Genomic DNA, 24,584 nt, shown 5'->3' with positions numbered 1-24,584 from the left:
ATCTCTCCTTCCAGAGTAACATAATAAAAATACTGTCATGTAACTTGATATATGTGCATTCTTTTAAGTTTAAAAGTATCCATGGCACTATCAAAGAGAGTAAAAAATGCTTTTTTTTTTTTTTTTTTACTTTAAAGACTTTATTATCACTAATGGCAGAATGGGCCAGCATTATAATTGAGTTTGCATTCTAAATATATTAAAGATGAATATACATAATAAGGAACAAATCTAATGTTATTTCATTAATTGAAACTTTGTTAGAAGTTTACTTTCTGCTATAGCTAAAGTTAAAAGAACTTTGTCACTGGATCTCAAAACCTACAGGAAATGTGTCAGGCATCTGAGTGAAAGGCATAATGTAAGTAGCACTTCACAATAAATCCTTTCTCTCTTTAGCTAACATTGACTACAGTAAATGCAATTTGGAAATGATCTCAATTCAGATTTGGTCTTCAACTGATGGTGAATAGTTTGGTGGAGACTCCATTAGCTCATTATTCCTTGTTTGTCTGTTAATAGCACAAGATGCCCCATCAGAAGATGGGATAAAAAGGCAATTAGTGTTACTCTTTCTAAAATAACAGTTGAGCTACCCACCTCCATACCAGTATCAATGTTTTGCAAACTGTTTTATATTAAATCTATTTCTTAGCATTATATTGAAGTCCATGCCAGTTCAAATATTCTTAGCTATCTTATCATACAACTTATCTATAACAAATGGGCTGCAATTGACTATTTTTTAAATGAAAGCTTTAATTTGTTGTGATATTTTGCTTAGTGGATTTAATAACCTATTATAACCCTCATATTTTTATTATATTTATTATATAGGATTAACCTAATGGTATGTTTTAACTGCAGCTTGGAAACAGTTCAGTTGAGATAGAAAGCACCTGAAATAACAGTACAGTAAGGCAAAGTTGTTAGAAATGATCTGCATAGCCTTTTGCTCAGGGATAACTTTTCAGAAGCTATATTTACAGCAAAAGTTTTCTAATACACGTTGTTCTTTTCCTATTAGCAATGCTTTTTAAAGGTACTATCAGAGGGAATTATTGCTACAGTGTTTCCTGATACAGGTGTAATGATAAGAAGCATTCACCTTCTTTGGATATTTACATATGCCCAGGATAAATATCAAACTTCCATTTTCAACTGCTTATCACTAGATATCCATAAAAATGATAATCCAAAAATTTTGCTAATTCAATATATTTAATCAAGGATGAAACTAAATTGAAATGAAAAAGAAGTCTATTAAAAACTTCATTTGTGGAGTAATTAATAACATCAAAGATTTCTTCACTCATGGCTGAGAACAGAGATACAATATAACGAAAAGTGTTTATCTACAAAATTCAGTTTTCTCTTTCAAACTGACAATGGAGAGTTTACATGATTATATATGCATTACCACCAAGTTTTACAAAAATCTAGCCATTTACAATTTTTGGCAACAAAGCCAGCAAACAACTGCTTGCTTCCGTTACACTTGTAAGAAGCAATTTGAGAAGCTACTCCCCAGGAATTAAATTTTGTGGATAAACATTTTAGCTAATTGCATTATTGTTCTCAGAACATTGAAGGCAGCACTAAGCCAAACCCAGAAATCCAATTTCTTTATTTCATTTTTTCTCTAAAGCAATAAAATTCACTTCCACAGACACATCTTAGGACTCAAGAAAAAATGCATATAATGTATACTAGATTGATTAGAAAGTTATAAAAGAAACTTTGAGTGTAAAATTTATGTTTTAAAGAAGAAAAAACCATAGTCCTCCTGAGCTAAATAAGTTCTAAAGATATATATTTAAAAGGTTTATGTAAAAATTCAGCAGAGGGAGTTCAGCATTTGAAATTTCATCAGTGCTCAAGAGTACTGGTTTTTGCAAAAAGTATACAGAATCGGTTCTGGCTATTTCGTGATTTTTATCTGATAGTTATTTCCTACCTTTAATGCAACTCTCACACTTTCAAGAAATGCTGTTCTTTAAACATCGCAGTAATACCTGTACAATTGGATTTATCCGAAATACATAACAATATTAAAAGGGACTTTTAATGTTCTTAAATTTCCTCAAGCACCTTTACCTAAAACTCTATCACCCAGGGAAATTATATGCCCCCAGAACAGGATATTCACTAATGAATACTCAGAATATCCATTCTCTTAGAATATCCATTCTCTGTTCTCCAGTATTAAAATCCTTTTCATATACCACCAATTCTGCACAGCTTGCCTAAGGCTTTTTATTTAGAATTAATTACTCCGTTCTTCTAATGTTTCTTTTATAGTATTTAGCACATTATAACATAGCTAGTTTTACATGTTTCTGTGTCCCCAACTAGACCTGTGATTTTCTGGAGGTCAGGGCACCATCACTCCAGAACATAACAGCGGTCTTTTGTGCACCAGAAACTAATATAATAGGTATTAAATACATAATTTTTAAAAAGTAAATTAAAATTGTTTCAATCTTTAGTCAAGATTTATGATGACATTCTTTAGCATTTGAAATGTGTTACTAATGGAGAAATAGTTATTCTGCATTAAGCCAATGTAACCAAAGATGATACTTTCAAAGCCTCTTCTCACGATTATGATTATTCTCATAATTAAAATTATTTAGAAAAATCATATTTACTCTGAAAAAAATTGAGAGTTTATTATAACCCTTTGTTTCAGAATTAAGGTGAGAAGTTAATCCAACACATTTTAATTGATATCAGGAATTCTGAAAAAATTAAAAATATAATTTTCAGTAAAGACACATAATACTAAAAATGGGGATATGAATTTATACTTACTCTACTCATATAAATACTTAATATGAAACAAAATCTAAGAATTCTTTTAATTATTAAAATTTTGAAAAATAGCAGAGTAATCAATGATCCCATAATAGTCAAGTTTTCTGAAAATTTAGTGGATTTCTTCCAAAGACCAAAACTGTTTTTCAAAGTTATATATATTTTTTAAGTCTTTTAAAATGTATTGTATATATCCTTGCCTTCTGACAAAGTATATTAAATACATGCAAACTGCCTTTTTCTTCTCAGTGACCCAAGATCACGACAGAATTGCAGCATCTTATTTTTTTTAAGAGTAAGAAGGCCCTTTATGGATAATCTAGTACTATCCTCACTAATTGGACAAATGAGAATACTACAATCCAGAGAGATTATATGATGTGCCCTAAATCTCACAGCAAGTTAACAGCAAGGCCAGGCCTAGAGGGAAGGTAACCTGATCTAGAGTTGTTCCTAATCAGAACCCCATTTGTAAAATATGTGTAATTCAAAAGCTCTTAGACACATAAGGAAACTTTGCTCTGACATAAAACAGATCCAGACTGCTATACTTACTAAATTTTTTATGATGCCTTTCCATGTTCATTTGGGCCCCAGTCTTAATATGAAATGTAAGATCCGTATTTAGTTTCTAGTATTTCTACTCTTATAATTTGCTGATTTTAATCTGCTGGTCTTGAATGCTAGATGATCCAATCTGTTAGAACATACTATAAACGATTTTCCTCAATAAAGGTCTTTTCTATGTAAAAAGTGCTTTAGTTAGATAAAACAGCTAATACCGTATAACTGCAGAAACAGTTAGGCTGTGGTTCCTGTGGTTAGTTGTTTGGGAATCATTTACTAAAGGAAATAAGGCACACTTTCAAAGATAAGCAAAAAATATCTCAGAAGGAAAATTCATGAGAGCAGCATTTTCCACTTGGATGATGTAATTTTTTTCTACTTAAATTCAGAGACTAATAAAAGCAGTTCCTGTCATAGTTAAGAAAGTGTTAAAAAATTAACACCTTAACCTAGCACTTGAAGAATTAAACTTTTTGTACAACATAAATTTATACAGTAACAATGTCACTTAAAATATAAATAAGATAGAAACAGGAAATACAGCTAGAAATACAAAACAGAGACAATAAAAAAAATAATATATACATTTACCATGACCCAGAAACCCAACTCTCAGGTATTTACTCTGGAGAAATAAAAATTTATTTAAATAAACACACACACACGCACACGCGCGCACACGCGCGCGCGCAAATACACACACCCTGCATAAGAATGTTTAAAACAACTTTATTTTGACTGAAAATTAGAAACAACCCAAATGTCTTCAACAACTGGATGGATAAATGACTGTGAGTCATCCATACAATGGGATATTGCCCAATAACAAAGAATGAGTGAATTACTGATATACTCAAAGATGAATCTCATAATCCTCATTATAATGAGTGAAAGGAGTCAGTTTCAAAAGGCTACTTATTGTACAATTCATTTATATGATACTCTAAAAAAATCTTAAAATACAGAAATGCAGAACAGAATAGTGGTTGCTAGGGGTTAGGGACACAAGCAGAAAATGACTACCAAAGGGCAGCATGAGGGAATTTTCAGATGATAAAATCTTTTTGTATCCTACATGTAGTGATAAAAACACAATTCTATACAAGTCTTAAATCTCAGAGTTGCATACCAAAAACAAAACAAATGCTGTAAGCATAGATAGACAGTCAGATATACAGACAGATATACAGACTGAAAAATAAAAGTCATGGTTGCATGGGTATATACATTTGATAAAATTCCTCAAGTGTTTACAATGGGTAATTTTAAACATTTTAAAATTTTAAATGTGTATACTCAATTAAAAAAGTATAACCAATCACTCTCCTGCAAAAAACAAATAAAATCAATAGTCAATAATGAACTATTTTTAGTTTTCAGCTATGGCACAAACCTCAATCTATGAATATTTATGGTCTGCAGCAGATCTCTCTATATTCAACAGATCATCCTTGATTCTGGCAGAAAGGAGCAGTCTTTTCTGAACCGTCATAGTATTTTCAATGCTGTAAATTAGAGGAGCACTGGATAGTTTAAGGTAAAGAAGATCTGGTCAAGAACAAGGATCAGGACACAGGATTCTGTCCAGGGCACTGCTAGTTCAGGTTTATCCATAAAAATAAGAAATAATGGAAAGTGAATATCCAATCATCTTAGAGGTTTGACTTGGGTAGCATACTTTCCATAATATGTCCAAATTATTATTATTATGTCAGGAAAACACTGCATATCCATTCACAGTTTATTCTCAACTCATCTTTTTGTTTTACGTTTAATGTACTGAGTTAAGAAACATGTTCAGGTATTTTCAAGATGGGAGAAACTAAAGGAGGTCTGGTTGCTTTCCAATATTACAGTGGTCACTATCTTGTCTGACAAAGCAGGAAGAGACATTGGTGTTTAAAATAGGCAGGGATGTACTGCAAAAAATGACAGGTGATGAAGGGTAAACTTTTCCTCTGATAGTGTCTGTCCTTTTGAACAATTTATGTATAATTATTTTGAATGCTCGAAGATTTAAAAAAATTTTTTTTTTACTTTAGTTTTAGTTACTCAGCACTGTTCTGAAGTTAGGGTGATGGGTGAGGTAAATGGTCATGACATGCTACTACACACAGTAATTGAAATTGGTAACAATAATCAAAGAAAAAGATATTTTAATTGAAAATGATTTTCTGCCTTACATATATTTCAATACAACACTCCCCACATGGCAAGCTTTCATCAAACATTTAAAATATAACATGAGAAAATGATTAGAAGAAGAAGGTGAGTGTTCAGGTAAATTTGACAGCTTATGAAAGTGAAACCTTTTGGAAGGACATTTCAACAACGTATATTAAAAGCTTTACAGTCATAAACTGAAACCCAATAATTCCACCACTAAAAATCTATTCAAGGAAATAATCGCTTATGTGCCAAAATATATATTGATCTCAGTAGTATTTACGATAAGTAAAAAACAGTACAATGTTAGTAAGAATATGCCCATATATGAAGCTATGAATATTTATTTAAACAGATAACTAAGAATTTACACTGAAACATTAACCATGGCTTTCTCTGTGTGTAGGGTTATGAATAATATTAATATTCTAACTCTGTAATATTTCTAAATTTTCTATAATGAGCGAGTATACATTGATTTTATAATATAAAATCTAATAAATATTTAAATGACTGAATTTTAAATTTTTGATATTTTTACACACAAAAAGTTTAACCAAAAATGAGAGAAAAGCTATATACCAAAAAAAAAAAAAAAAATACTGATCCAAGGATATTCAGTAATTGGTTATACCTTTTTTAGCCATTGTACAAATCTATTAAAGTAGGCTGCATTTTTGTTTTGGTGAAGTAAGTATTACTGTTGTTTTGTATATTCTCTACTTGCTATTCCTGTTTCACAGCCCATTCTGTGGTTTAAATCGTGGCTGACAACTTTTGCTTTGCAAAACTGACTGGCAGCTATCAATTCAAATGCCAGACTTATCTTTATGCAAATTTGCAAAGGTCACCATTTATGCATGTAAATTCCGAAGGGCACTAACTATACAGCTGACAGATTCTGACAGCCACTGTATCTCCAAGAATGGAATAAGCAGGGATGACTGTCTGAATAATGAATGTGCTTTTTACTCTGCCTATGGCCAGTTTTTACATCCCACACTTTCTGACTGTGGTTTTGAAATTAATTAGAAAAAATAATTCGGAACAAAACCAAAATATTTTTTCTTAATTTCTATAAACAAATGGGTAAAGAAGTGAGACAATTAATGACCTTCAGTTTAAGGTGTTGTATTTGTACTGATCATTCCTACATAGAGATAAAAATTAACACCCAATTTTGGATGTTATTTCTGCAAAAAAAAATCCTTATTATTTCTGTAAAAACATTAATTATCATTCCATATAAAAACACAACACAAATAACCCTTGCTCCCCAACTACCCAGGGCTCAGTGCATGGTGCCACCACCCAAGGGGTTGCCAGTTTCAAGCCTGAGACTTGTGCCACTGTGACTTCAACTCTCACTATTCAAATACAATCAGTCACTAAGACGTGTCAATTTTACCTTTTAAACGCTGTCTCAAATGTGTTACTAACACTCAATCCCCAGTGTTGTTGCTTTAAACCAGACCTTTATTATACCTCACCTGAGTTATTGTAAATATTTTCCACATAATCCTCCTGCCTCTGGTCACACAGTCATCCACACTGTCTGCCTCCAGAGTAACTTTCTAATGTCCAAATCCATACACAGGACCAGTGGTACAATAAAAAAGACACATAAAATTAGAAATTAAAAGGAGGCTTTAAAGAGAAAAAAATTAGAATATATTAACTGATGGAATGAGACAATAAACAGAATTGTATATAATGTGGTATTATGTGATCCAGAGAAAAATAAAGCAGGAGAGGAGGAAAGAGGGTGCCCGTAGGCAGTTCAGTTTCAAGCAGGTTGTTCAAGGAAGGCTACCATGCGAAGAGGATATTTGAAGGCTAGGATATAAGCCATGGGAGTAACTAGGGAGAGTGTGATTGGTGGAAGGACCACCGGCTAAGGTTCCAGTGGAGAGAGGCCTCCTGTGTTCAGCAAATGGCAATGAAGCCAGGGCAGCTGGAGTGTGCAGGAGGCTGAAGATAGAACAGAGCTCTGAGTGCTGCACAGTGAAAACAGTGGAGCAGGAAAAAAGGAGACTTGTAACGGTCCAGCCAAGAGGGGACTGTGATTTGGACCGAGGGAGGAGACAAGGAGGTGCTCAGTAGTCAGAGAGATTGTGCTGACAAATGTGCAAAGGATGTGAAAGAAAAGTCAAGATTCACTCCAAGCATTTGTGCCTAAGGAATTCGAAGAATGGAGCCATTAACCAAAACTTGTGTGAGCATGATGTTTCTGAATTGGCTTTATTATTTTGAAAATTTTGATTTCATGCTTTGTGGTTGAATCTATTCTAAGAGGTCATTTACAGTGGAAAATATATCTTCTCCAATATATCTTTTTTTCAAAGTTCAAGAAACTATAATTTACTGTAAAAACACTAAGTGTTTATAAGTGCTTAGATAAATCTAGCTGTATACTAAATGACACATGGTAGAGCATTTTGTTAAACCCCTTATTTCTAGGAAGGAAAATGAAGCAGAGAGTATAAGTGCCAACTAGAAATTGACACTTGCCATCTGCCTCTATAAGGATTGGATCATGCTGGCACTTGCCACCTACCTCATCTTGGATTAAATCACAAGCCACTGCAGCCACTGACCTCCAACACTCCCTGAAAGGAGTTCAGGGTGGAGATCAGGAAATGAGGCCCTCTATGCTCTGGGAGAACTGGCTGAACAGGCCTTCAGATAGTTAGATATTTTCAGGGGAAGATTTTATGATCCCAAATTCTTGCATCTCCTCATATCTAGAAAAGCACTAAAAGCATTAACAGTGACATCTGCTCCTCATGACCAGCAGCAAGACTCTGTCTAAATGTGTGCTTGACTGCATGTATCCCCTTCACTAAAATCACGTATATACTGAGCTCCCCCCAACACTTCAGAGCAGTTCCTCAGGCCTATCTGAGATGCTGTCTCCTGGGCTATAGTCCTCATTTTGCCCCAAGTAAAACTTAACCCACAACTCTCACTTCGTGTGATTTTATTTCAGTCTACATAAGTTACACTTAGAAGATCATACAGAGAATTTGTCTTCAAAACTTGACCTCTCTAATCTGCTTCTTCCTCTCAAGTGTTTGTTTTATTTATTTTGGGGGATATTTTATTGTTAAAGAAAAATCTAGAGGTTCCCAGGGCTGATGGAGGTGGAAGGGAATGACTACAAAACTGCACAAGAGAACTTCTGAGGGTGAAGGATATGGTCTCTGTCTTGATTTTGATGATACCCTCACACGACTTTATGTGTCAAAACAGAATTATACATTAAAAAGTGACTTCACTATACATAAATTATATATCAATAAACCTGATTTAAAAAAATAATCCAGCAAATAGCATAAACTGATGCATGCTGGAAATGCATACATTTTTGTCCAAAGGTAAAGTGAATACATCATAGTGTATAATTTGTTCTAATACTTTTTTTCTGGTTAAAGTAATGTGTTTAATGTCATCTTCCAACGGTACTTGCTAATGGAGTAATACAATATTACTTGCTGCCATATAATTTATCTTGTGTGATTTTGACCTTTTTTACCACAGCAGGAAGAACTAGGGTTTCTCCAATGATTTCATTCTTTCCCTGCAGGAAATTTCAAATAAGGCTTATAAACATTTATCATAAATTTAGCGGAAATTTGTAGATGACTAGATTCAGTATGACTTTAAACTTTGCTGAAAAACCTAAAGAGGTATATGCATTTGTGTTCCAGATGTTAAGTTATTAAAATTCTTGCTACTAATGATGCTATGCACTATCATTAAATTATACCTCAAGATAAATATGCTCTCAGGATGAGTTTAATCACTTATGATATAAGAGATAAATCCCTATTTCATAATCATTTCAGTAGTTTTAAGTTTTTGCTATCCTTATTAAATCTGAGATTAGCACTGTTTAATTATATAATGAGTCCGAAAATATTCTCTAACAGGGATAGAAGAAATGCCAGCTCTATCATTTTTTATTGACTTATGCTTGTATCAATCAAATAATCTTCATTTTGTAAATTTTATTTAACACTTCATAAAATATATTGTCCAAATATGAGAACCAGGCAAGTTAAAATTGACAGTAATTCCACTTAATGCACTTATCCAAACACATGTAACATTAGTACACTAAAATATTCTTAAAAACAAACACTGCCATCAAAATCCAATGAGATACCACTTGACATCCATTTGGATGGCTATAATCAAAATGACAATAATAACTTTTGGCAAGGACATGACACAATTAAAACACTCATACATTTCTGATGGGAATGTAAAATGGTACAGCAACTTTGGAAAGCAATTTGGAAGTTTCTCAAAAGGTAAAACACACAGTTCTCATAAAAGCCAGCAATTCCACTTTAGGTATGTATCCAAGAGAAATGAATACATATGCCTATACAAAAACTTGTATATAAATGACCATAGCAGCATTATTCATTAATAGCCAAAGAGTGTAAAAATTCCAATGTCTATCAACTAGTGAATGGATGAGCAAAATGTGATTTATCCATATAACATACTGTTATTCATGCATAAAAGAATGAAGTTCTAATTCACACAACAAGAGTAAAACTTGAAAACATTATATTAAATGAAAAGGGCAGATACAAAAAAAATACCGTATGATTCCATGTATATGGTAAATCATCAGAATGAGGGAGAAACTTAGAGCAACTGCTCATGGATGTGGGGTTGTATGTAGGAATGATAAAAATGTTCTAGATTAGATAGTGGTGATGGCTATAGAACGTTGTGACTATACTAAAAACTTTAAAAGGGTGAATTTATGGTTTATGAATTGTATCTCACTTAAAAACTATGACACCAACACTGCCTATCATTTAACACCGTAAAAATGCTTATAATTAAACTTCACACTTGGGGGTCCAGTTGTATTCACTATATTGAATATTATAAGCTCTTCGTTTTTCTTATACTTTTTCATGAAAAAAGTATCAGGAAAGGTTCTGAACATTTCTTCTCACAAGACTCGGGATACCCTTAACACTCTAGAGACAGCTAGGCTGGAAAATAAAGCTTTCATCTGGCAAACATGACATACTACTGCTCCAAACCTACTTTTCCAGACTCATCTCTTGACATTGTTCCACCACCTGTGTAATCCATCAGTCACAACGGAACTATCAATCCATCAATGGCCATCCCCTGTTCCTTGATGTGCCCTTTCACAAGTTATTATATTGCCCTGGAATGAATGACCTCACCCTCCTGGTCTGAGCAACCCCCTCAGTGAATTCCACAGCCTCCATGAAGGTTTCAAGAGCCTCCAACAAAAGGGAACTTCTCCCACCACTGTTTCCTTAGTAGCTTGTCATAGACTCTTTTAAAGTGCATATAATAATTTCTATAGAGTTTCATATCTTTCCCACCAGAATTCAATTTCTCCTGAGCAGGCACATCTAAGTTTTACTTGGCTTAATTTAAAGGAAAAAAAAAAAAAAGATTGAACCAACCAGTTTTTGTTAATTGAATGTATTTATAGCACTAAGTACCAAAAAATTCATTTCACTCAAGTAATAAAAGAATGTCTGCAAAACTTATGTCAATGTGTGGATAAGCTATTAAATACAAATAAAGTAGATTCAATCATATCTACTCTGGAAGAGAGAAATCATATTATTTTCCTGCATAAATGAATGAATGTGTAGAACTAAGCTGTGACAAAGAAATTAAGGCAAAAATCTCAAAAAGAAGGAGTATCGATTGGAAAATTTCGTACCTACAATAGTGAGAATGCAGTGTTTTGGTAGTCTTAAATCACTCAGTACTCTTAGAGTTAAAGAAAAATACAGAATAGTTGAATATAGATTTATAAAAAATTTAATGCATATAAACTACAGCAATAATTCAAAATCAAATAAACATGAATTATTTTAATATGAAGGAAAATAATAAGAAAGTTGATATTTCTAATTTCAAGCTGAATATCTACAATAATTTACATTCTAGACATTACAAAGTCCCCTTGCAGAAATTAACTTCAGTAAATTCCAGAAGAAAGAAAATTCCAATTTTACTTCTGATTGACTAATATAAAGACCTGTCTTACTATTAAGTGATTTGCTGAAGAAGATGCAAATACATATACTGGCCTAACATTATATTCCTTTAAGTCTTTTATGTTGAAATAAAAACATTACTTTTGAAAAGAATTTGCTTGGTCTATAAAATGCATAATTTTATTTCCTAATATTCATATTCACCATAATGGATATGTAATTGAGAGCAAAAGAATGAACTAAATAAGAATGATTTAACTAATTTTCTTGGTATACATGTACTAATTTTTAAAAATCTGAATAGTTATTCTATAATTAGACAGTTAAGACAGTAAGATAGAAACTGCCTTTTGAAAGGGGTATAATCCTACTAAAATTATTTATCTTTAGTAGCCCATTCATTTTATAGATATGGTATATTTCCTTACAATAGCAAATACTTTGAAATATTTTTACATATTAGTTCAAAAGAAATGTTATTTCTAAAAATATGTAAAATTACATTTTAGTAACTGATTAAACAATATGCTGAATTTTCAATATTATACTCATAAAAGCATACACTAACTTGAATATAAATATATTAAATATACTTTTAAGTTACTAACAATCATGACTGGCAGCAATAAACTAATAATTACCTTAATTTTCTCTTCAGTTGCTAAAAATCCATGTTTTTTTCCTCCAATTTACTGAACATTTAAGCATTTCTGTAAAAAAAAAAAAATTTAATTAGATGAGAAAAACACATACTTTAAGATTATAGCTGTAAGACTATTTGAGTAACTTATGAATTTCTTTTGTTTGTCAAGTACATTTTTTCCCACAATGCTTAGGGCATAGCAGCAGAATGACCTATGAAAACAAAATTCAATCCACCTGACACATCTTCTTATATCATCTAATTTACTATAATGTTCACTGGGAAAAGTTTATGAATTTGGTAGGTATGAAATTTAAATGTTTTCCCAATTAAAAGAACATACAAGTTTTTAAAATAAATTCTGAGATTTCCAAGAAATTTTCGAGTTTCCTGTAACAGGTACTTCTAGCTAAGATTCTGGGATGTGTTTAATCAGTTTTATTACAAGAACTGCTATGGGGAAAAAATGAGAAATACCTTAGTACATCTTGCTACTTTATTATATATTATATATACATACATACACACATACACAAACACAAACATAAAAAATATGCATGCTCTGTGTATTTATGTATAAATACTGAGACTGTGATTACAATAATTTAAACAAATTCATATTTTAGAAACATTAAGAAAAAATAAAAGATAACAGTTTATTTAAATGGTAAATTTATAAGGTTTTTTGTCTTCATTTTCTTTAAATTGCCATAATATTTTCTATGTCTGTTATGATTAAACTAGTATTAATATGCCAGACATTTTACAATAAAGGAGTAATGTTAAAAAAATAAATATATAAAAATAAATTTCAAAAAGGAGTAGCATTTCAAAGTATTTTGTTTGGAATTTCAGTGTTTTCTAAGTGTTCTGCAATTGCCCACATCAATTTTTGAACTTTGTAGTGAGTCTATTTAAGGGCTTTATACAAACACCACTTGTTTTAACTAATACGATACTTAGTATTTATTATGCTATTCATATTATTATGCTACTAGCAGACGGTTAAATAATCATATATGTGCCGAAACAATGACAAGTGTCTATTATCTATTCTAGACTCTTGTCCCCAAATGGGATAAGGGATTAAATACAGGCAGAAAGTCATTAGCATAAAATTAAAATTGAATTCTCCTTTACAGAATCACTATTGATTACCATCAGATATTTATGTGAGCAAACTAGTGAAAAACTATTCACTGATAAAAGCATTACATTTTGTTTGAGAATTTTAAAATATTAAAGCAATGGAAATCACTATTTTTTTTGTGAGATTTGACTACCCATATCTGGCCAATTATTGAGGTTTTGTACCACAAGAGCAATCTAAGTCCACGTTTGAATGGCACATTTGACTCCTTGAACAGGAAACTAAAAGCTATTTTTCAATCAACCTCTTGAGTTTTTCTGCAGAACCATTCTTTCAACAAATCAAATATGTTCCTTTAAGAACTACTGGCTCGTTACATAAAGTATTTTCTCCTGATTTTTGAAGACAAAGCATATCCTCTTTTGCAATATTCTACATATCTGAACAAGCATGAACAATGACAGAACAGGTCCTCCTGCAAACATCCTCACCCTTTAGATCTTTCTTTATTTCCTCGCATTAGGAAGTTCTGAGACCCAAGCAAGACTTACTCCACAAAGTTCTCCCTGATTGCACCAGACCCACTCCATCACAGAAGGAACCAGTCATACCTTCCCTGATGCTCCCACAGCTCTTTGTGTATTCTTCTATTTTGCTGAACCGTACACTGTAATGTGGATTGCTTGAGAACAGGGACTGGGACCACTTTTTCAATTTAAACTACCCCTCCCTAAAGAACTAAGCACCTCATATGGCCTCAAAAATGCTGCCTGGGTGAACAAAACATTACTTTTTTTTTTTAGTTAAGAACTTAAATTTATTTATTGGAAACTGTTTGTATTGGCCTCACATAAATTGAGACCAAGAACAAAAATGCACCATTATATGTATCTCTGATTTTGTTCACATAACATTCTTTATGGGTTCTTTTTCTATTTATACAGGAGAACAGAGGTTCTTCAGTTTAGTTTCTCTATTCAACATCTCAGTACTTTATTCAATTACAGCCACTTAAGGCACTTAAGAGTTAGTAGACAGCTCGGAGGAAAACAAGCACACATAGGGTCATGGAGCCTCCCAAGAGGAAGAAGTCCAGATCTAAGGTAAAATACAGGAAAGGGAAAGAGGTGTGGACAGGTAAGAGGAACAGAAAAGCAAATAGAAGGCAAGGAAAGGTATCATATCAAATGATATTGTTCTATCACTATGAAATAATAAGCCTGAGTTTCTTTTCTAATTAGGAACCCTGTCTAAAAAGGCTTTTTAAAATGAGCTACTAGAATTATTTTTGAGCGATGTGACTACTTTGAAGAAAAGCACTCGTGGAGGATATAAAAATTTGGCGTGTTTATGTTTTCATCACTGTTCAAAAGTTACCCAGAAAACACTCAAAATTATTGCAATTCACTCTAGCTTTTGAAAACTAGATGGAAATACTTTGGGTGTGAACGCTAGATTGCGTTAATTAAAAGTTAAATTAAACCATGCTTTAGATAAAATGAAAACAAACACATATATAAGACATCAAAAATGGAAAATATTTTAACATTAAGGTTTGATTCTCTAGTTAAAAAAAAAAACATGATAAAGATGAATGTTCAAGGTAAACTTTCTAATCCTGAGATAGCATGTTAAAAAAGTAGAGTAACTCCCTTCCTTCCTACCTTCCTTCCCTCACTTAAGAGTTACAAGTTTACTCAGTTGTCCAAGCACTGTCCTAGGTACTGTGGATTCAGGAGTGAACTGAACAGAAAAAAACATCACTTATAGAGTTTACACTTACATTCTCAATGGGGAATAAGAAATGAATGAGGAAAAGAGAGAAAGAAAAAGAGAAAGCCTGACTTAATATTTTTAAGATTTATTAAAAATATTTGAAAAATTTAAACACAATTTTGAACAATTTATATCCTCATTTAAATTAAAAAAATTAAAGAACTTAAACACTTAATTTATATTCTCACCTAACCTTTACAAAAATCTTCTGAGGTTGGTATGAACTTTATCTTTATTTTATAAATAAATACTCTGAGACACTAAGTGGAAAAGTCAGAATTCAAATACAAGTTGTCCAAATTCAGAGCCTATACCCTGGAGTTTCTCAAATAGTTTCTTACTGATTATTACTGTTCATGTATGTTAAGCGGATGTTCATAATGGAAGGCAGAAAATAAGCGTCCTTATATGAATTTCTCAGGAAATAGTCACCTCAGAATTTCCTAACACTGATGACTATTAGAAGGTGACTTCACATTCTGATATTTAAATGAGATTCCAGGAAATCCCAGTAAAAATTAGTCTGGACTTAAGATGAAAAGACATTTTATTGTCTTTGCCTGTGTGACTTTAATTCCAAAAGTATTTGACGATATCTCCTACTGAACTGTCCAGGAAAGGATCATGAGGCAATGAAGATGTGCTATGTACAAACATATTTTTAAAGGATCATTCTGGTGTCAGTTAATAGATGGTCTGCAGCCTAAGATGACAGTGATATTTTTAAAAGATCAATGAGAACTGAGATTTTTTTTTGAAATACAGTGAATCGAAGAAATCATTATAAGGTTTTTTTGTGGGGTTTTTTTTTGCCTAAGAGTGTTAGTCCTTAAATCACTTTTAGACTTAAACAAATATGGGGTACCCACAATTAATTATCTGTAAAAGGAAGTATATGGCCTTCACATCTATCATTTCAAATTATTTGGAAGTTAAGAATTTATGAGACAAAGCTCTATAGATACATTAATGGCATTTATGAAATTCCACCTCCATAACTTCAACTAGCCCTTCAAATGTTGTCTCTTTACTTACGATGTTCAAGCCATTTCCGACTACTCCCCTTCAGGCTCTCCATCTACTAGTCTATATGAGTTATCCTCAGATCTTTTCTACCCTAATTCCTTATTTATAACCATCATTATATACTACCATATTACTCTCTCTGTAGAGTATTCAGATGTGTTTTTCAGCTCTATTCCCAATACCATAACCATCACAGCCATGTGAAGCAAGCAAAGGGGAATTATTTCTACTTTACAGATTAGAAAGCTGCATCTCATAAAGATTTTCATGGTTATCAAGTGATGGGGCCAAGGCAAGAATCCAAAGTATTTGACTCTTAGTTTGGCCACCTGCTGTTACATGTTGCCACCACTGGCCCCCAGCCTGCCATATTGCAATAGCACCTTGATATCCTGAGCACTATTCTATCTCCTCTTAAATCTACCTTGCAAACAGTTGCGAGAGTAATCTGAGACCTCATTTTCCTCATGATGGTTTTCTGCTGAGTAATCTAAAAAACCACCCTATTGCTTTCCATAGAGTCTGGCTTTCAAGATCCTCTGTAGAATGAATACCCTTTTTTCCATTATAAACATCTCTTTGACACTACTTCATTAAACAGAATTTCCCATCAGCCAGCTTGGGTTCCTGACTGGCTCCTCAGGTAGCCTGTTAATGTAAACCCTTGATCCAAGAATGCTCACTTACTGCACTTTCTCTAACTGCATGCTTTGACTACCATGTTAATATTATGCTAAGGGCTAATCTTCCCATGAAATTATCCTCAACATTTTGAGCATAAACACATCTCTGAACTCCTGGTACGTTTTAAATCAGGAATACCAAGTTTAGTTCTAAATGTGCCATATTTTCCACATGTGGTAGTTTTGGGGCCCCAAGAATGCATGCCATTGTATAAAGAAGAGTACCTTGGGGAAGACTTTTAAATCAATAAAATCGCCATTTGGACAAAATCGCCAAAAACAACTGTTTCAGGACTATGGAAATTGACTAGTCATACAACAAGTTGAGTACTTACACCAGAAGAACTACTCTATTTTGGAAAGAGCAGTGGGGATGCTGTGGCATTTTTGCCTAGAAATCTTCTCATCTCTCCCCCTATCTCCAGCTAGACTCTTAGGTCATAAAACAAATCTTAATACATTTAAAAGGACTGAAATCATATAAAATGAGTTGTCTAACCAAAATAGAATTACACTAAAAATAAAAAAGACAAATTTTGGAAATCCCTAAATATTTGCAAATTTTAAAAACTTTCTCTAAATATTCCATGCATCAAAGAAAAAAAAATCACAAGAGAAATTTTAAGATATTTTCAACCGAAGGAAAACTAAAGCACAAAAAAACAAATTTTACAGAACACAGCTAAAGTAGTGTTCAAAAGAAATTCCTTATTTTAAATACCTGTATTAGAAAAGAAGTATGTTCCCACACAAATAACTAAAGCTTATACCTTACATGGAAGTAAGAAAAGAGCAAACTAAATGCAAAATTATCTAAAAGAAGGGAATAATAAAGGAAAAAATGTGTAATGTTGACCAGAAGACCAATGTTAAAATGAAAGCACTCCCACTAACTATTAATTTTACATTATCAAAAATTCTGTGCCTTTTTCAGCCCTTAGTATTTTCATTTTTAACACGAATAAATTAGAATAAATTACTCATAATCTTTCTCCCCATGGAAAAAATATAACATGTTTTTTGGAACAGCCAACAGACCTACAAAAGATATAAATAATACACAAATGAACAAATGATAGTTTATTAGGGGAAAAGGATTGCAGACAATCCAAAACTGAGAATAATCCTCAAAACTCAATCAATATATTACCCAACATTTTGACTTATAAACGGCTAAATTTTGTTGAGATGAATATCAAAATGTTATAATTAATGCAAGATAAGGGAAGAAATGTATTAAGGTGACAGTCAGTTTGGTTGCCTGCAAACAGAGGATAGGATTGGCTAGGATAGGGTAAGATAAAGCAGAATACGACAGGGTAGGGTAGGCAAATGGAAGAGAAGGGAAGAACCCTTAGTTAGTGTCTACTGTATACACAGCCTCTGTGGTTAATACCTAGGATTAGGACAGCGCACACAAAGTTCTCGCCCTCAGAGAGAACAGTCTTTATTTATTAAAATCAAAACCAAAGAATGGGCCTTTTACTTAGTTTGTAATTCATTTACACAAAGATATTTTTTGCCCCACAGAAATGGTAATGTCCTGATTAGTCAGAGGTTCACAGCATCTGTAACACCAAACCTCTCATCTTGGTTAAGGCACTGTAATTAAGAGGCAATTCCTTCACGGGTCTGTCTCTGCTGTATTCTTTGGCCTTGATAAAGATACTAACAAGCAAGAACATTATTCTCTCCCAAGTATACAAAACTAGCCAAAGCTTTCATACCCACAAGCACCTCCTTCTTCAGGTTTTGCCTGGGACTGACTCACATGCTTTACCTTGTTCCTACATAAGGAACCACACAGGTACTGCCCTATCAAAAGGGAGACGATGCAACCCGCTGTGAATAATTCAGCATCAGAAAGAGTTCAAGCATTCTGTCATTCTCAGGAAAATAGGAAGCTTCCTATGATGGGAGAAAAGATGGTCAAATATACAACAGGCGTGACTACTGAAGGTTAGAACCAATACCTAGAAAAAGACTGTTCATAATGGAGACTCTGTGTGGGCAGGATGGATTAATGACTGGGGGCAGAAGGGCTTCCCGCTCTCCTTTAACACTTCTGCATTACAAGTAGTCAGCAGCCTGTGGCTCTAACCCCAAGAAGAGTTGGTGAGCCTCCAGGAAGATTATTTCCTCAACAATGTACATTCTTTTCTTTCTCTGCCTGAGAAACAGCTCTCAACTTTTCAATATAAAAAGCAATCATCCAATTGAACCTGTGTTTTTAACCCTCAAAACTGGCTATGTTTTAACTATAATGATACATAACATACCTGCATCCTAATTGTAGTTTCCAAATTCTATGATAATAGGAGTTATCTAGCTTCCTCCATTTAAAATAAAATTTGCCTACTCTATAATTTAAAATAAACATTCTCTGGTGGAACACACTGAAATCTACCTTATTACTTACAACACATAGTATTAACTGTTAAAAAAAAACATGTTTACATGTCTATGGCAGAATGGTTTAAAATAATTTGAACAGTTTGCATTGTAAGTAATGAAAATATAACAATAATTTAGTACTTAAGGAGTTTTGTTTATGAAGATTATTTAGATCAATGTTCATTTGTTTCAACTTCAGTAGCAATATTACAAATTTTAAATAGTAAGTATTTTTTAAATACAGAAGAGTCAGGAAAAATGGGGTCTCAGAATTCCTGTTAAAATAGGAAACTACAATTCATAAATTATATACAATTAATTTTTAAAATGTACCTCAACCAAGTGATACTGATTGCTACTGCTTCTTTGAACATACATTTTAAAACTCATAGTATTTCCTCTTTTTTTAAGATGGATTACATAAAGAAAAGATATAGTTACCTTTTTCTTTATACATATGTATATTTGAAAAGTTGCATATGAATTAATTTATTTTGAATGTAATGGAATTATTTGCTATTTAAATGATCTCTAAGTAATTTTGAAATAAAATGCATAATAATCAACTCTCAATGTGTATTATTTAAACAGTCTACCATCGATCCATCTCCTCTCCTTTGACACCAGCCAAACAGACACCGGAACCTAACCTGAAATCCAGGTGCTAGAACAGTATCACCCAGAATAACTCAGGGAGTACACTTGCTGATCCATATGGGAATTATCTCAGAATTATGGATGTAGGAAATCTTGTGTTTATTTCATGTTTGAAATTTAAATAAGAAACCTTAAAATGCACTGAAAAGATATTTTTCTTTAAACATTATCCTATCCTTAATTATCAGGTTTTCTGTTCACAAAAATGTACTCTCCCTTCACGGATGATTAAGACAAATAAAACAGATTAATCTCAAACAATTACACATAAGGAAAATTCCCTAAGAACAATTTATTGTGCCAACTCATACTACCAGATATTTTCAGCAGGCTAACAAATGAATTTTTTAAAACATAATTCCTGGATTTTTTATACTTAAGGAGTTTCTGACTGTCAGTTCTAGAAAGATGATTTTCATCTCCCATGTCTATGAGGCCAAATTGTCAGCTGATATCAGTCCCAAGGAAAATACAATATGCCAGAATCCGCACAGAGTTTTACTCAATATGAGGACCTGGCGTCTAATGAAGTGTTCTCAAAGGTTTAAGAGAGTTCGGATTGCCAAATCAGACACTGAATCTCAGATGAGCTTTTTCCAAAAATCCTCATTCCACTGGTCATTAAAAAAAAAAAAAAAATCAATAAATGTATTCTAACTAAAGTTTAAAAAGCTTCTGAGAAGTGACCTCTGCCAAAGTCTGTTGGGCACGTTCCAGCTGTGCAGGGGGCAGGGTGTGGGATCAAAAACCAGAAAGAAAGAAAGAAATGCTTTTTGCAGAAGTGAAAAAAAAAATCTGGCTGCAGGACTAAAAGGGATTAGCTTACATATCAAATACCAGATTTCCACTGCGCTGCTACTTTGCTTTCTCCTCTTTTTTTTTTTTTTTCTGTCCCATTCTTACACTGCCTGTAGTTCATTGCATGAAGCTTTACTTCTCATTTTGTATAAGATTTCAAGCAGAAAATCTGGAGTACTGAGATCTTCAAATTGATGTGCATTATATGCCACAGTAATCAGTGCCTTATTTGAGACTCCACCAATTGGAAATCAGATCAATCTAATGTACAATCCTTAATCAGGAAATACATTGAAAAAAGAAAAAAGTCACACTGCACTAAACTTCAATGAACTTGACTCATGGAGAGGCCCTCAATTAACACTTAGTTATTCTTTATTTTCTATAGAGTTCTTTCAAATAGAAATCAGGGGAGACAGCACACTGACATACTGACAGACAAACCACCACCACAAACACCTAAAGTTCTGAGGAAAACCAAAAGCTACCTAGAAACATTGGAAATGGTTTAATTCAAACTACCAAACATCTGGAGTTTGGCCACTTTAATTGGGTGCATATTTGCCTCAATTTTTCAGAAAGTTTTCTGTGTGCAAAGAACACCTTGCCCAAACAAGGTTCTATATAACTGATTTCTTACACACGCACAATTCAAACCGGTCATCAATCAATAAAGTCAAATTATGCTGGTATTACAATTAAAAGTTAACACCCTTGATAAAGTTTAAAGTATGCGTATACATATGTATACACTTTACACACCTCTCTGGATTACCTTACTTTTAAGTACATCTATTTTATTTCCATAAATTATGTACATAAAAAGAAAAACACATAAACCCACATTTTAAGCTATTTATATATCATGTCCCCATGTGGGGGAAAATTCACATCATTCCTTCCAAATAATGTCCACTAGAATTTTTTTTTAATTGGTTTTTTTGGGGAGGAAGAGTACTTATCCACAGATATTTTAAAAGTAATGAGCATTGCTTAAGCAATCAATACAACTTTAAAAAGTAAGGTCTATAAAACTGAAACAGTATTTTTCACAGATAACAGGTCGAAAAACGTAACATAACACAAAAAAACTGAGATCACTGAATTAAAATATTGTTTTTTTTAAACTTACTTGGTATTGAATTTAGAGTCCATTGTTACTGAATAGAAGGAATTTACTTTGAAGTATGGATTTAGGAGGGATAAAAGGAAACACTAACTGTTAAAATAAAAATATTTTCTATTTTTTTTCTACTTTTCTTCTAACAAATAAAGTTAAATCCTCATATTCATATGAGATAAAGCATGCAAATATAAATTTATTTATAACTATAAATGAAAATAAAGTTTTACATCGCATATTTCTTCAAGACAGCACTGAAATCTAAGTGACCATGTTTTATAGAAAAGTCATATACCTATCCCCTCTTACATGATTATTATATCCCTGTTATAACTGTATGAATGGCAAGCTATACATATTACAGTTAAAAATCAAGATCAAAGATGAACAAGGTATTTCTGGAAGAGTAGGAGAGAAAAAGTTTGAAAAACTTGGCTGAAATCTTTTTTCACCCTTCAAAATTGATTTTTTTTTCTTCTAATCCTTGGCAAAATTCCTACTAATAGGCAACAGCTTTTAAATTTTAATATTTCAACTTGTAATTTTAACCTCCATTCTACTAAAATGGATGAAAATTTAGAATACATTAAAAAGGCAAACTTCTGTATCTATTTAGATTTCAAGTAAGAAAACTTCATAGTCATTTTCATTCAATAATCAATCCAATAAACAAAGCCAGAGTAAACCTGAAGCTGGGTTAGCTAACAGAGCTACAAAAGTGAATTAGACATTACTCCTGCTCCTAGGACCCTCGGAGCCAATTGTGAAAATTCTTCACAATGTACAACATCTTGGTTTGGAGCTATTTAATTATCAATATTAGGGATACAAATAATAACAGTAACAACAAAACAACACTAAAAATTGCTTAAGAGGTCAACTAACTTAATCAAAGCACAATTTAGATTACAATCTGGACAAACTATGTTAATAGCATAGTGAAGTACAAAGGAAAATATACTGAAAATATTACCTAAATGACAAATAAAAATAAAATCTTTCTCTACTTCACTGCAGTCAAAGAAAGTCAAATGCAACTTGATCTAATTAAGCCAATTTAGGATACACAACTACTTAAAAGCCTGGGCTACACTAAGTGATGAAGGCAAAATGGATTCAGTCCAAATCTGCTTTATTTATTTAGATTCTATTTATTACGGCTATATTTTATTATACAGTAGTTAAAAAAAAAAAAACCCTACAAGGCGACATCCTGTTTTTTTCCACTGGGAAAAATGATGCAGATGCACTATTAAAACTCAGCACAGACAGCAGCATGCCAGGCTGCATTCCACTTGTGCCTTTATAATGTGTCAGTAGACAATGATGCTTACGTGGCTAATGATGAAGTTAGCCAAATTACTGCCACTTAAATATTCCATAAAATTGTGGCTTTACAGAAATCTAGAACCTTTTCAGCATCTCTAGTGACTCTATACATATTGGAAGGAAAAGAGTTGTTTTAAAATAAAGCAATTAAGTAGCATCATTTCTTTAAAAAAAAAAAAAGTCAATTTTCCCCCCTCAAAGTACTACCCTATTTTCAGGGAAAGTAGCTGATATTTCATCAGATTGTAAATTTTAAACCCTAGGTCAAATTAGTTATTTAATAAGTCGTCTAATGTGTTGAGAAAGTGAATGAAATTCACAACAGAATTCAGATAATAACTTTTGTAAGCTCAACAAGTATCATCTTTCTTCCTTTCATCATTATTCTCATAAATCTATATTCATCCTTTGTTGAAAATGTTGCAGGCATTATAAGAATTTGACTGTACAAACCAGAAATACTCATTTGTTTTCTGTTTTTTGGGAAGGGGAGAGAAAAGAGAAGGAAAATGAGTTTTTGGTTAATACTTGAAGCTTCTAAGATATTAACTGGTGTTCTACAGTTCTATGCACTTAAGAAAGTATTTTGGTGCAAAGCTTGAGGAGTTCCAGGAATTGCTTTTAGTGCTGAATCAAAAGCAACTTTAGGTTTGCTGCTATAAAGCATGCCCTCAAAACTTCTGTTGATTCGAAAACTGAGGTCCTGACATGCAACAGGACCACTGCGAACTACACTTGGACCACATGAAAACGTACAGCAGGAATGGCACCAAGGATGCATTTCCCTTGCTTCCAGTATGTGGAGGATGTAATTCTTTTTGAGACAGTTTAGCTCAAATGGTCTCAAATATGAAGTAGCCTGTGTTTGCTGAGAGTCTCCTCTACACTTTTTCCATTTCCCAAAGTATCGGTCTCTTCAGCAGTTTCTGTAGAGCTAGAGAAAAGTAGATTTTGCATTTTACAAAAATCACTTAAACTTCTGAGTGTAGACTGCATTGAAGTTGGATTTTTTTTGGCATTGTGATCTCCAAAGTCAAATAGTGAAGTAAAGTCAACAGTAAAAATTTACCTTTTGTTTCCTTCCCCGTTTAGAGCAACCAACTTCAGTTAGGAGGACACCTACGCAATGGTATCCGCATGATCATCATAATGTCATAACCATTGCCTTACGGCTTGGGCATAATGATATTAGCCTATAATACCCATCTCATCTTCCATTCTCTTGACCAGACAAGCATTTTGTGCTGCTGTCATTTAGGGAATCTCCTACTGCTTAATGTTCCCTCTAGAAATTCAATCTAAGGCTAAAGTAAGGTTTGTCATAATTGCTAGAACAGTTTTAAGGACATGAGCGCAGAATTATTGTTTATTACATCTATTATAATACTGTGCAAAACACAGCTGTTCAAAATTTGATGATGCCACTAAAGTATGGTTACTACTGGAAAAAGTACTGCAAGTCACATTACAGTAATCATTATTATTTCCAAATTTTGGT

The 24,584-nt window shown here is 32.8% G+C and overlaps 1 protein-coding gene across 14 annotated transcripts in view; it reads right to left on the bottom strand.

The window, feature by feature from the left end:
- ADGRL3 (adhesion G protein-coupled receptor L3) overlaps positions 1 to 24,584 on the bottom strand; it is an 826,419-nt gene that overhangs the window by 650,409 nt on the left and 151,426 nt on the right. For all 14 annotated transcript variants that reach the window (XM_064484960.1, XM_064484967.1, XM_064484927.1 and 11 more), the window contains exon 2: positions 12,209 to 12,277. The gene's annotated coding sequence lies outside the window, so the exon portion shown is untranslated. The remainder of the gene's footprint in view (positions 1 to 12,208; positions 12,278 to 24,584) is intronic.

This window comes from Camelus dromedarius, chromosome 1 (assembly GCF_036321535.1).
Source record: "Camelus dromedarius isolate mCamDro1 chromosome 1, mCamDro1.pat, whole genome shotgun sequence".
In the NCBI taxonomy this organism is placed as follows: domain Eukaryota; kingdom Metazoa; phylum Chordata; class Mammalia; order Artiodactyla; family Camelidae; genus Camelus; species Camelus dromedarius.
The sequence above is the reverse complement of the archived record's forward strand: the minus strand, read 5'-3'. Positions and strand labels throughout refer to the sequence as shown.